Raw genomic sequence first — 13,049 nt, 5'->3', positions numbered from 1 at the left:
AGCCCAGACAGGTCTTGATAGCAGGATTTCCAAACTGAGATTTGGCTACATTCCATACATTTGAAGGGAAAAAAAAAATTTGGATGCCATCAACCCAGGGATGTTTTGGAATGCACTAATAATCCCCAGCAGAAAGCAGCCAGGTTTGGCTTGTAGTGACTAATGAAGCTGTCATACACCATTCCTTCCTGCTGTTTAATAATACTTTTGAAAGAGCTCTTTATGGAGATGAATAGCATAGTAGTACTACAGCTGAGGAACTGGCGTGCTGTCAAAGAAAACAGAGGCTAGTTTACTATGCATGGCACTGTATTTTTCATTATACTTCACAAAGCCTTGTTATAACTGAAAATGAATTCATCACTGGGGGAATACGTATTATTTAATAAATAGTTCAATACTGTTTTGAGACTTTATTCCAATAGCCAGATTTCATTATAGCAGCAAAATTATTTGTAGTTGATACAATCTCTACTGTTTCTCAGATCCTGAATTTCAGGGGATTATATCAGACTTACTAGCAAAACTAATTGTGGTGGAAATGCAATCCATTCTTTCCACTTTCTCCTCAGTGACACACATATGCACACATGCTCTATATAGCATACAGTTAATTGAGGGGCAGTTCAGCCAACCGAATGATGAAAGTAACAGAGACATGACAGATCCTGTGTTCAGATCCAGATCACAGCTTCTACTCTGTTGGTGGGGCGATGTAATATAGAACTATACACGCTATTTTTGTATTCCTCAATGTTCTCATTGGTCATCTCAGGTAATCAAGGGGCACAGTAATACTACATCTGTGCAGAATACTCATATCAAACATTACTTGCAGCTTGTAAAGACTTAATGGATGTTTTTCCCACTCAGGTGGAAGTTCACTAGCCTCCTGCCTCAGCATTGTGCCCAGGCCTGTTTGCATGAGTTCGCCTGCTTAGGAATTCTTGGGAACTTCAGCAGCAATATCAAGTAGAAGGGTTGCACCTCTGCTCCCTTACTGTGAAGCATCTTAGAAAATCTAATGCTCTCCATAGCCTTACAAGCATTCTTTACCACCTGTTCTCAGATGAAAAGCAGTGATACAAGACTGACATATCAGCTCTCCACACAGAGCTCCACCAGCATTAGCCAGAGCCCAAGACTGGGTTGCCAGGCACGCACTGAATACAACTAAATCTGAGAAGCTTTAGTTAGGGATCATGGGCCTTATCTATGAAGGGATTTTATTTATTTATTTATTTTTATTAAATACCCCAGCTGGTCTGCTTTGAAGTACTGCAGGGTTTTACAAAACATACCATAATGATTTTTAACATTTGCCAGCATCAAAATTGATATTATATAGATCTAGCTTGTCAAATCTCAGTTCAGTAATGTAAAGGAGGGAAAACACCTCCAAGCACTTTATACTGGCATAACCCATGTAGTTCTGCATCTGTAGAGTTAACTGAGTGACCCAGGGAGGCATCTCATCTTGAGTGAAGATTCAACCCCCAGTTTTCTTTATTCTGCTTTACCTTACTCTTACAGAAAGTTACAGGGCTGAAGGACCAGAAGTCAGAAGGCCCATCCTTCTCTCATGGCATCGTCTTTTTTTGCTGCCATTTTTAAGCCACTATCAGCTAGCCTAGAAGTCCCACTGCCAGAAACCAGACAGCGCTTTGTTTCAGGAGTCACGTGGACAGATAAATTTGGCCTTGTGATTTCATGATGCTTTTGATGCTAAAACCAACTAATTGGAGAGGAATAACAGGAAAACTGAAATCAGGCAAATACTTCTGTGAAACACTTCCCCAGCACCTTCACAAGTGTTATTTCTAGCTTACATCAACAGGCAAGTGGCAATTCAGAGTAACAAGACAGCATTTGAAAGTATTTGACAGTTTCTTCCTAGAAAACTCTAGGTGGACCAGAGCAGAACTGACCCCTTGAAAAGCCTTCAAAGTTGATGCCTTTTCTCCCAGAGTCTGATACCTAGCAAGAAGATATCGTAAGGCCTGGGATAATGGATCCCTGGATCTGTTTGACAGAAAAGGTCACGTCTGCATGCTCCTGAGTATCTGCAAGAAAGTTTTTTAATTTGTTTTTAAAGTGGTCTAGAATCAAAACATGGCATCATTCTGCAACTTCCTGCTCGTGTTGATGCATTTTGTTTTTGTTTACTGGCATTTGTGGATACAAACAGCATTGCTTTGTTTACTGTCAGAAGGCAAAATGCTTATGCAGTAGGGATTAATAGAGGTTTCATTTTTGATCAAGAGAGCATTTGAGTAGTTCTGCTGCATTATGAATATTCTCATAGGTGGAGAGTCCACAGAGAGGATCATGAAAAACTGAGACAAAACAGCAATGTCTAGTCAATGAATTCTGCATATTATCTATCAGCATCCCTGCAATATAGTACACTAATAACCCAGTTTATTTTATAATAAGGGCATATGCTAACATTTTACAGAGTGCAAACAGCATCTTAGTAAAAAAAAAAAAAAAAACACACAAAACCAACACTAGTTCGTGAGAGGTCTCCCATCACATTTGCACATATAATCTCTCTACTCACGATCCTAGTACATCTTTTTGGCAACCAGAACAACGTCTTACATGGATAAGTAACATTTGGAAAGCATCTATCATTTTTCTATTTTTCTAATGCAGTCAACAGCAGAGAACAGGCAGGCAAGTCAGTTCAAGAGAGGCCACCAGTGAGCGTTGCCCACCAGAACTTCAGGGTTGTTGATGCAGTGATCTCAGCACCCGCTAACTAAGTAGGGTGCTGCTGAATCAGGCATCCCCCAGAGGTTTTATGGGCATTGCTGAACACAGCCATTTCCCCAGATAAGTATTCTTCCCTCTGCACAGTACCAAGCAACATGATGCAATGGTAGATGACACTGCTTTTGCAGATGCAGTCTTGGACTGAAGCTTAACCCATTGGCTACTGAAGGCCGTGGCACACTGCTGGATAGGGCACCAGGCTGTTGTCTGTTCTGTCTGAATTTCAACCATGAGAACATGCTTTGGCATTGGAAATTTTATGGTATCAATATCAATGACTTCTCACAACACTCATGCAATATTCTGATAAGCAGTGGAAAGATCTTCTTTAAACAGTAGGTGAAGTCATCTAATTTTATCTCAGCTTCCTCTTACTGAGGAGACTCTGTGAGACTCAGCTGATGTAAAAACATTTGAATTGGATCTGGGAAAAAGAAACTGGGGGAACACAGCATTACAGTGTTCAGGTTTTACAGGAATAGCCTAGAAAAGTCTACTGTTAAAAGAAAAATAATTGCTTCTGTGGAAGCTTGGCAGAGATTTTTGAAATTACACCCATGTATTTTAGTGCACTAGAGTTTTTTCAGATCTTCCATTCCATCTGGAAGTTGTGCAATCAAGCTAAGATGTGTTTGCTATTTTATAAGAGCTAGATAGTATTATATGATCAATAGAATCACACACCCTTTCTGGCTAATTTGATAGGAACTGAAAAACATTTCAGCAAAGTAAACGTTGATGAACACCTATGCATGAATTGCTTGAAGAAATTAAAAAAAACAGAAAAACCTCATTCTACGTTTCTCAGTCTCAAAACTGCCATCAACATAGCTGTCAGCCCTGCTATGCCTGGGAAGTCTATCTGATCTGCTCCTTGTTTGTCTCCCAGTTCAGCAGTGTTAGTAATGCATCATGCTCTTCAGTTTGAGGTCTCCAGGAAATTTCAGCTGGGGAACCGAGGACCAGCACCTTCATTTCACTTTTCTACTGATGTACAGATTCTCTACAGAATCTACAGATTCTGCACTGATGTACAGATTTTCTACAAGCAAGTTTGAGGTATCTATGATTTCTAAGACCATTTCACACATAAATCAAAGATCAGACAACTCCATACTTTTTTTCCTAAGATGCACTTCAGCTCCTTTGCAAAACAAAATGGAAAACTATTAAATAAATGTCAGTTTCAATTTCCTCATTGAGCCACATGCAGGAACAGAATGCAAGGAGCTGCCCATACTATGGGAGGAAGCAATGCACCCTAGGTCTCAGAGGCAGCAAGTTGTCTCCGTCCCCTTGCTATCCTCTTTGGGAACCAGGCAGCTACTATCATATGTCTTCCCTATCCAGAAGTTACATCTGTGTGCAGTCACTGATCAGACACAGATACTCTCAGAGAAGGCAGACTGCTGCTGTAGTATTAAGGAACTTAAGCTTCCCCTAGACCACATCTGGAGGGTATGCAATGGACTGTGCCTTCTTAAATTGGTATTGCTGCACTGAAGCCTAGAGGCCCCACACCACCCATGGTTCTGACCCATTCATTATAAGGTGATTGCACACACTGCCAGTACTTAAGAGAACAGCTATAGAAGTTTTCTACTAAGAGCGTGCTTGTTATTTTTTCCTAGAAGATCATTGCTTTCAACTTTAGACCTTCTTAATCCCCTGACAGAAGCTTTAACCACAAGTTTGCTTTTATGCCGCAAGACATGCAAGTGACCACCAATTTCAGTTCCATCCCCAGAGTTTACATTATGGGCTGTTTGCCCACATTTGAAGGAGTGTCTGACATCAGGATTAAATCAGCTCCAAGGACTTCAGTAGCTGGCAAGTCCTTTCTGCTTCTCTTCTCCACTCATTTATCAGATCTGGCTCAAAGCCCACTCCTTCCCTCTTTTGATTTGTATCCTGCCCCCAGGTATACTCACAAGGGGTTTTTTTTGAAAGGAAAAAAAGTGTTAATTAATTAACATTGGAAGAAATTAAGTAAAGAGGAATAGTCCTAAAACTTTTGATGAAGCAACACTACATTGTTTAATTTTTTTTTCCTCTTAGCTTATCTTTCCCTAACATGGATTTGGTATTGCCCTAGAAAGCTAATTCCATCTGAAGACAGGTCTTCATCTCCAAAGGAGATAATTACTTTGCTGCTGTATTAGCCAACACTACTAATGTGAGAGCTTTTCAGGCTTCAGGTATCACACCACAATAGGCCAGAATGATGAACACCACCCTATACATTGCACAGAGAAGGGCTGCAAAAGCTGGCAAAAGTGCAAGTGTCAGAAGGGCTGATAGAAAGATAAACTGGCTTTGGATTTAAGTCTGCAAAAGTCACACAGTACAGCCCAGTGCATAATGTCTCACTACTTCATTTCAGACCTAAATAATATAGTTAAGTTTAAAGAGGTACAAAAGTATCAAATGGACTGTGACGTAGAAACATTTTGCAAATAAATCACTCTTCCTTCGCTTACAACACCTGCATCAGAGGATGAAAGCAGAAATACAGAGATTGCTTTTTCCTAAATAAATGGATTTATCTGTAAAGAAGTTTTGTAATCAGGATTAGCTACTTAATATCCATAAATCAAAGGATTGATTCCATGCTATATCAAATAGCCAACTTTACGTGATATCTACTGCAGAGTGCTTCACCATTTGAAATACTGTCTTCTCATAACACTTAACATCCATCCAGAGATTACAAAGTTTAAACTGCTCTAATCAACTCTGGAAATCCAGTACTTCACATGGAAGGTTCAAGAGGAAGAGAACTTGAACCAGAATGACAGGCGAAACTCATCCCAGCACAGGGGGCTCCATACCACTCTAGGCATTAACTTCCATTACAAACAAATGGAATCCTGCAAGTCACTAAGCCAGGTGATATCCAGAAAACTCAAGACATTGTTAGATACACCCCTCTTTTTCAGTTCCCAAGGTGAAAAGATAACTGGGCTAGAGATGGAAAGTCAGAATCCAGAAGGGACTGTTCTCATTGCACAGATAAAATTTAGTGGGGGGGGGAGAGAAAGCAGTATGGGAATAAACAGACCATCTCCAACAATTGTACAGTCATTTTTCCATTCAAATACTTCTTGAAAGTATTTACAGCACAAAGTACTGCCTCTTCTGCAGCAAACAGTTTGCAGATTTACTTCCTGAAGCCCATACAGGTTCTCCACAAGCAATATTCTAGGAGCAGTTACTTGGGTAAGCTGGGAGATCTGTAAGAAGCATGTCTCAAAGAAGATAGATGCTATCTTCCATATCTCCTTTTTTATTGGAATTGAGGGGACAGCTGCCTGTTATTTTCTGCACCCCAGGAAATGCCTGGCTGCCAAAGAGCTCAGAGCCAGCAAGGGATTAGCACACAAACAGAATTCATGCACCTGGTAGCCACACAGTTAGATATGCCATCTTCATGGGATACAATACTTAAATCTCATTTACAAAGAAACAAAACCAAACAGAAATTACTTCATGTCGCTGTAATTATGATAAGTATTGGAATAATTTTGCAGTCTTAATACTACATTAAGTGGCTGTTGTTTTCCCTTAATTGCAGTAATTTGTTGAAAGACTTATAACTGTCATAAATATAACACTCCTGGTTGCATGCATAAACTGTTCCTAAATAATGCAGGACTAATATTATTTTAAGTGACCAGAGCCTTGATGGCTCTACAGATTTCACATGCTCTGTGCAATATATTAACTTTGGCCTTTTGAATGCTATCAGGGAACAAGTTTCTGCATGGCAGCCTTTCCTCCTGCCACTACTGTCCTTGTGCTTGACAGCTGCTGGAGGAGCTCCCTGCCCTTGGCTGTGCATGTTGGACTGAGTGGTGCTGGTTACCACTCCTGTGCCTAGCTGGGGTACCAAGATGCTGGATGTCAGCCACCTCATAGGGCTGAGCATCACTCACCCATTCCATTGTCAGTGCCCACTGTGGGACCTCCGCCACCAAGCTGAACTGGAATCAGGCAAGCCTCAGTGTGCACTGGAGATTCAGACAGTCCAGAACAGATAACTTAGGGAGCTCTACCTTCTATCCATGTATGTGCTCGCTATGCTAAGGCAAATGAGTTAGTAGAAGAATCATCAGAAAATTTAAGAATTCAAAAAATTATTCCCATCTGCAGTCTTATGTGCAAACATGACAAATGCTTAAGAAACTTCAGGAACAGGTAGCCAGAAATAAGATCTGAAGTTACTGAAGAAGATCTGCCCCATCCTGGGAAATGAGAGCAGAGCCAAGCCAGACAGGGCACAGGAATTATCCTGACCATGGGTGGAAAAGGATGACTTTTTACACTGACCCTTCGAGGCAGCATCTGTATTGTCCATGCTAATATTATGTGCCATGGGAACCCATATGAATAGCAGAAAGCAAGTTTCAACCAAAAACAGGAGACCTTTAAGCCTCCCCCAAAACCGGCTGCTGATGTCCATTCAGTCACTGACCTGAAGAAAACCAGGAGCAGAAAACAGACTGTGATGGATCCACTGTGACTGTTTTGAAAAGAAGAGGTTGTGCAATCACAGTAATATCTTAATGTTTGGAAATGGAAGTTAACAGAGTGTTCTTTCCCCTATTTTCCTTTAGGGATTTGTGAGCCATATAAAAAAAAAAAAAAAAAAAAAAAAAAACACACTTTTAAGTCTATCTGCATCATTTCAATTTTACAACTATCATCTGAAATTAAGGAACTGCTATCTACTGAATCCAGTAGTTCATTGCATTACTGAAAAGCCAGGCTAGAAATAAAGGTCTGTATTCTCTTATCAAGCCATCTGCTAGCTTCTCCAGACTTCAACTTACCCCTTAACCTGAAAGAGGCTTCATCTGCTCTCACCTGATATGTGATAGCTGAAAGGACAAGTCTGCAGAGAGCACAGTTCTGGAGGTGCACAGACCATCTCACTCAGAGGCAGCCTTCTCCCTCATACAGAACTGGGAGGCTTTGGGGTCACAGGTTCACAGAGAGCCCATTAAAAACACATTCACGTCTGTCAGCCTTCAGTAGAAACTCTAGCAAGTGAAATGATTGGCAGTAATTCATGAAACTCCACCAGCCCCATTAGGATGTTAGGAGCAGCCTCCTCTCTTCATGAATCCCTCGTGTTCAATTCATTTCCAGTTTTCTTACCCAGACAAAACATCGAAAAAACAGATAACTTGAGTCTAACTTGAGTTTCCCAGTCTCCCAATCCTGCTAAGCAGCTTCCCAACAGTGACCTCTTCTTCATGCAGTGTAGCAAACCTAAAGCACACACACTTCAGCACTCACAGGTAAAAATGAACCAACACTGTTCTTATTAAGTTAGACTTATTTTCAGTGTAATACAGGTGTGTTATGCAGTTTCATCAGCTACCTAATACTCAGCTCTTAAAACAACGTGACCACAAATCAATGAAAGCAGTAATTGCCTGAATGCTTTATAAAAAGTGAAAGAATATTTCTCCTGACAAAATTCATACAGAATACTCAGATTACTCCTTGTTCTCAAAGGAGATCCTCCACCAAAGCAAATATCACACTTTTTTTTTCTTAGTACTTTCCAAATATCTTCACACACCATATCACCAAAAACTACGCAGAAGACCTCACACACACTCATAGGCTTTCAGTACATTTTTTCCTTCCTTGGTTTCATTTTGTACAGTGTCTCTCAGGAAGGCTTGTGGGAAGAGAAGATTGACAGAAATTCTAAACTCATTAGAAATCAGCTCAAGCAGTGATTACAGGGTACTGATCTGCCTACTAGCTTTCTATTAATTTTCCAATTTCCAGCCAACATCCACCTGTATGATGCCTCTAAGCAAGAGCTGCAGACTGCATGAGTCACTGTGTTTGCATACAGTACTGATGAAGCCAAGACTTACCTTTCCTGAACCCACCACTCTTCTGCCATGTTCTGTCACTGAAGTTATCTGAAGTAACATTTGTCTCTGAAAAACAAATACAAAACAAAAAACCCCATGTAAATCAGTAATATCTATACCATAGAGAGGATCAGCTTTCTGAAGCTATTAATGCAATAAAATACAGACATAGTCATAAAAATATGTCCACAGCACAAGCCTCTTGCCACACGCAGCTCCACACCTCTTTGCCTCATTAACTTTTTCTGTATTTCCTGAGAAACACTGGAATTTCATTTTGAGATGCTGGAGGGCAAATAGAAACAGGCATTCCCTGTGCGAGTGGAATACGCGTATTCTTAACCCTCATTATGCACATGGAGGGTATGTTAAGCAGAAGGAAACACGGAACCATGACACAATGCAGTGCCACATTTTGGAAAACCATAGTCCTTTTGTTCCCCTCCCCCCTCCTGTTTTATTTATATTGTTTCTGTGGTCACTGAGCTCCTAAATCCGGGTTTTCAAGGACTCCCAAGGCACCTCAGGACAGGGAAGCCTGTAGTGTTTCTCTGCAGCCCTACACCACTGGCCATGCAGCATCCCCCAGGACTGACAATAATTGAGACTAACGCCCTCATCTTGGAGTCACTCACTACCCTTTCCTGAACCAGCTATCATCCTCTCTCCCTCTCAATCTGCTTTTACAATCGCATCCACAATGGATGCTGGTTCCTTTCTAAAGCTGTTAACAATCAAAATCTTTAGTCCTGAAACTGCTTGGGGAGAACTAACATAGCAACTGCAATCCTGGATGTCCTTCCATTAACTGTAGATGGTTTTCCAACACACCAATGCGCTTCATGCTACTAGGCAGGAAACATCTGTTTCTCTGTGCTCAACCAAGTTTTCCTTATAAAGCAGTCCTCAGTATGCATCGCTGGGTCAGTTTGGACAGAGACTAGCAGATGAGGTATTTTAATGTATTATATAAGTTGGAAGTGAGTTGTACTGGAATAACTTAAGGAGGTCCACCTAGAAACGGTTCTCGACACACATGGAAGTACTTTATCTCAAAAAGAGGAGAATTAGTACTTTTTTTCTTTTTTTGAAAGGCTTTTGTCTGTAATATTCCCAAGTAGGAGTTTACTCAAGAATTACTCACTGGTCAGATGCACACTGTGCCTGAGAGCATGACTGCTCATGTTTTGATACTGGAGATTAATTCCCCTTTCTCCCCAGTGGTGAATTTGCCTAACGTGTATAGAGACATGCGTCTGGAGAAGGGAAGCCTTTTCCTTCAAGATGTGCAGCTCACACAGCTGCATAGACAGTAGGTGTTCTAGCTATCCCTATGGAGTACTTTACCCTGTGATTATAGGTAAAACTAATATATAATCACTACTTTGTGCAGTAATGACAAACACTGGATAAGCTTATAAGAGAACTAAAAAAAAAAAAAGAAGTATTTTATTACCTTAAACTTTAAACACAGTTGTATAATCAACTAGAAATGTGAGTGCTAAATTACATTGTGAGCTACATATACATCGCAGTGAAATTACCAGTTTGCCCTAAGATCAATACATAAGAGACAGGAGTGTTGTGTTCAAATGATCCAGAATTGAATGAGCTTCTTTTACAGCTTTCTTTCATAGAAAACAGCCATTTCTCTCTTGAAGAATTTATTTTCCATTACCCTTTCAAGTAGTACACAAATATTGAAGAGGAGTGAGTTCCCACACAGTGAGTGAAGATGTTACCAGACAGAATTCACAGTTGTTGGGGGAAGAACAAAGCCCACAGACAAGAAGCTTCAGAGAAAATTTTCCTTCTTCCACTAACGGAATTTCTTAATAAGATTTTTCCTATTTAAACTCAACCTTTGTTTTCCATTCTGACAACAAGGGGGGTGCAGGTGGCACACCAGAAGAACAAGATGCTGCTCAGAAAGACCTAGACAGGCTTAAACAGTGGGCTCAGGTGAACATCAACAAATCCAAGTGCAAGGTCACATACCTGTGTCATGGCAACATCTACTATCAGTACAAGCTTGTGGATGAGAGGGTTGACTGTAGCCTTTCTGAAAAAGGCCTGAGGGTACTGGTGGATTGCAAACTGGACATAAGCCAGCAATGTGCCCTCACAGCTCAGAAAGCCAAATGTATCCTGGGTTGCATCAAAAGAACCATGGCCAGCAGGTAGAAGGTGATCCTGCTCCTCTACTCTGTGCTGGTGAGATCTCACCTGGAGTACTACATACAGATGTGGAGTCCTCAGTACAGAGAAACAAGGCCTCTTGGAACACATCCAGAGGCCACAAAAATTATCTAAGGGATGGTGTATAATCAAAGAATATTAGGATGTTATAATCACAAAATAAACAAGAGAGTTAGAAGAGAGTTAGGCAAAGCAGACTATGATAACAAAAGAGAATAAATAGAAGGCTTACCCCTATCCTGGGCTCACTCACAAAACTCCAGCAGAGCAGATCTCCAGAAGAGATCCTTTTGCACTGGTAGCCAGCTCTTAAATAGGTCTAAGAGCAGCACAGGTGAATTGTTGAATTGCCTTCACCTGTGCTCCTCTGGCTGACTGATTGCTCACCTCAGGTGATCAATCAGAGGTTCATGCCGTGACTCAGCAGTTCCCATACAGATGGAACATCTGCTATCAGGACAGGCTGAAATTGCTGGGACTGTTCAGCCTGGAGAGACTCCAAGGTGACCTGATAGTGGTATTTCAGCATTTAAAGGGAAGCTACAGGAAAAAAAGGGGACAGACCTCTTAGACAGGTTTGTTGTGATAGAACAAGGTGAAATGGTTTCAAGCTCAAAGAAAGTAGATTTAAGTTGGATATAAGGAAGAAGTCTCTTACAGTGCGGATAGTGAGGCACTGTAACAGGTTGCCCAGAGATGTGGTGCCCCAAACCAGGAGACTTTCAAGTTGAAACTGGACCAGGCCCTGGACTATCTGATTTAGCTATGCATACCCCTGTTCATTGCAGGGGAGTGTGGACTAGATGACCTTTAGAGGTCCCTTCCAACTGTAAGAGTTCTACAGCTAAGATTTCTGCTAAGCAAAGGTATAGAGACCTACAACAGATATTCTAAATTAGCAAAGGATGAGTCATTTCTCGTACAGAACCATGTAGAAGCTCTAATATGCCTATTGCATTCCATCTACATTTACAGCCTTGATTTTAGTCCCCAGGATCGTGGCCTCCCAGTGCACAAAAATGCAGTTTGTAGCAGAGCAGCAGAACTCCATGCTACCAGGGACTGTTGTGAGTTACACAGAAGAGAAAGAAAAGCTACTGAAGTTATGGTCAAAGCTACTAAATGTTGCCTAGACCACTAGATATAATTTCTACTCTAAAATCCTGACGTGAAATAAAACATCACAGAAAACAGCTTAAAGTACTTTAAGAAGCATTCAGAGCAAGAGTGAACTAGAAAGCAAATAGCATGCAATCACAAATCACTATAGATTCCAAGGTTTTTTTGTCAGTTATTGATTCCTTAGCATCAGTCTAATGCAGATTTTCCAACTCACCTTTTATGCAACCTAAATCATAAGAGATATACTGATGATCAAGCAGCAATTTCTACTGCTTTATTCAGATGGAGTTCAGTTACCTCTTCTTTGCTATCTCTACACCATGATCTAAAGTTTGCAAAAGCAAGTTGAATGATAAAAACATTTTCAACTCCTAGCAAACGTAACATATGTGTCTAACTACAAGTTAGCAACACACTCGATAACAAAACCTGTACCTTCAATGTTTGCTGCAGGTATGAAGTCTCTTCCTGTGAAAGAAGCAGCACTTAGCACCGATGTATTTTCATCCTGCCAACGTCAGTAAGAAGAGCAACCATAGTTTTGCTAACAGGGATAAACTTGAGGTTAGAAATCAAGCACAGAACAGAAAAACCCTACCATTACACATTTAAAGTATCAGCCATCCCTGAAGCAGCTGTAGAAATGCCTGCAATTACCTCAGGAATGAGGAGCAGCTGAGTTTAGTTCCCAATTAGCATTTATTGATCTAGTGGTTGTTAACCCTGTACATGTTGGGGGGGGATCTCTAAGAGTCTTTAAGGTTCTGTCCAAAGTAAGCCATTCCATGATTTAGGAAGTAAACTTTAGGAGTGGAAGGACCTTAGGGTTTTACATCTTAGCAAATCTTAGTACATCTTAGGTTTGGTGGCAGTGGAAGGACAAATGATGTGGGAGAAAGGTGTGGATTTGTGTGTGTGTGACATTTGATCTATTTCTCTGAAAGGCCCTATGGTTAGTTGCTGAAGGGTTGGAGAAGTCTCCTCTTTAAAAACAAAACAAAAACAAAAAACAAACAAAAAAAACCCCCACATGTATCACCATAGCAGAAGATA

The 13,049-nt window shown here is 40.7% G+C and overlaps 1 long non-coding RNA gene across 1 annotated transcript in view; it reads right to left on the bottom strand.

Annotated features, from left to right (window-relative positions):
- The window catches only part of LOC125692546 (uncharacterized), a 60,332-nt gene extending 47,778 nt beyond the window's left edge, over window positions 1–12,554 (bottom strand). The window contains exons 1-2 of the long non-coding RNA XR_007376742.1: window positions 12,432–12,554; window positions 8,676–8,741 (exon numbers count right to left, since the gene is read on the bottom strand). This is a non-coding gene — a long non-coding RNA (uncharacterized LOC125692546). The remainder of the gene's footprint in view (window positions 1–8,675; window positions 8,742–12,431) is intronic.
- Between the last annotated feature and the right edge of the window lie 495 nt (window positions 12,555–13,049).

The sequence above is a fragment of the Lagopus muta genome, chromosome 4, assembly GCF_023343835.1.
Source record: "Lagopus muta isolate bLagMut1 chromosome 4, bLagMut1 primary, whole genome shotgun sequence".
Taxonomy (NCBI): Eukaryota; Metazoa; Chordata; class Aves; order Galliformes; family Phasianidae; genus Lagopus; species Lagopus muta.
This window is presented reverse-complemented; position numbering and strand designations above follow the sequence as displayed.